A 2,104-nucleotide genomic window follows, 5' to 3' on the forward strand; every position below is an offset into this window, starting at 1 on the left:
AAAGCTATTTACCGGTGTATCAGTTTTCATTAACGGTTCTTTGGTGTGTTTTATTTGTTTATTTCTTTGGCACAAATCACATGTAGATACGTATTTCTTTACCATCTTGCACATATTCTTCCATACGTATTTTTGTTTAAGTTTTAATAATGTTTTTCTTACTCCAAAATGACCTCCGCATGGTGTATCATGATATAATTTTATCAATTCATATTTTTCTTTTTCATTAAATATTTTTCGAGGATTTTCGTATAAAAGAATTCTGACGTCACAATTTTTTAAGTATTTATTTACTTTTTTTAACTTTCCCATGGGTTATCAGTTCAAATATATCATCACATTTACTAAGTGCGATACTCTTAACACTCAATCTTCTTAACTCAGATGATAGTTTCTCCAAAATATTATCTAGATAATAAGGATTATCACTACATCTTATGGCCAATTCGTTCACAGAATGATTATCAAGAAAAGCGAATTCTTTTTTCGACTCATCAATTATAAATTTTAATTTTTTAGCTAGCTTTATATCTTTAATGGATGTACATTCCAATACTTTGAGTTGATCAGGCTCATCGGGATATGTCATCTCATTTTCTTTATTCATATTATTGCGCAACTTATTTTTCATTTCATTATTATTAATTCCTTTCTTATACATAATTTCAAAATCATAGTCTGATAGTTCTAATCTAATTCTTGTCAATTTGGAACTTGGATTCTTATGAGAAAACAATGAGACTAGTGGACGATGATCCGTAACCACTATAAATTTCCTACCATAAAGATAAGGATGGAAACACTGAATTCCCCAATGTATACCCAATAATTCCTTTTCAATGCCTGGCTTATTTTGCTCATGTTCATTCAAAGAGCGGCTAGCATAAGATATTGGTCTATCATTCCCTATCTCTCCTTGCGACAGTATTGCACCTAGAGCAAAATCAGAAGCATCTGTAGTTAGTATAAAAGGTTTATCCAAATGTGGATACTGTAAAATTGGTGGTGTTATCAATTTATTCTTAAGTGTCTCAAATGACTTTTGGCATTGTTCCGTCCATTCAAATTTAGCGTTTTTCTTGGATAACGAGTTCAAACATGTAGTTATTTCCGCAAAATTTTTAATGAATCGTCTATAGTAATTGCAAAATGCTACGAATCTTCTAACGTCATCTGCGTTTTTTGGAACTGGATATTTGGTTATCGCATTGTATTTTGAAGGATCTGGCTTAATTCCATTAGGAGTTATTAAATGACCTAAATAAACTACCTCTGGTTTCAAGAAACAACATTTATTAGGGTTGAGTTTCAAATTGTACCTATTCAGTCTATCCAGTACCTTAATGAGATTCTCATTGTGGTGTTTGAAACTACATCCAAAAACTATTATGTCATCCACATAAAGAAATGCTTCAGACTCTAAACCAGATAAAGCTATTGTCAACATGCGTTGAAAACTGTTAGATGATATTTTAAGACCAAAGGGTAATCTCGTATACTGATAATGTCCATTAGATGTTGAAAATGCTGTCAGTGGTCTTAACTTAGGATCAAGTTCAATCTGATGAAAAGAACTAGTCATATCTAACGTTGAAAAATATTTCGCTCTTCCTAATCTATCCAAAATATCGTCCAAACGTGTTAATGGGAACTTGTCATAACCAATCTTATCGTTGAGTTTCCTAAAATCAACAACTAATCTCCATTCCTTCAAATCTGTCTGTCCTTTCTTTGGAACTAAAAGCAATGGTGCATTATAAGGACTAACTGATGGCTCGATTACCTTACTTCTTAAAAGGTCTTGTACTTGAGCATTTATTTCCTCCTTATGTGCCTGCGGCAATCTACAATTTTTTATAAAAACAGGATTTTTATCTTCAAGACAAATTTTCTGCTTATAAAAATTATTTGTCGTTAAATCTTCATCTTCCAGATGGAATGTCGACTGATATTTCCTTAATATAGCTACAATTTCTTTCCTATGACTTTCACTTAAGTCATCTAAATTGATTTTGCCTATTAACCTTTCAAAACGTTCATTCGTATTGTGTGAACAAAAATGATTAACTGTAAGAACATCGTAATTACTTAAAGGGGACTGTTT

This window comes from Musca autumnalis, unplaced genomic scaffold, assembly GCF_047663935.1.
Source record: "Musca autumnalis isolate F117 unplaced genomic scaffold, ASM4766393v1 scaffold_62, whole genome shotgun sequence".
NCBI classification, from domain to species: domain Eukaryota; kingdom Metazoa; phylum Arthropoda; class Insecta; order Diptera; family Muscidae; genus Musca; species Musca autumnalis.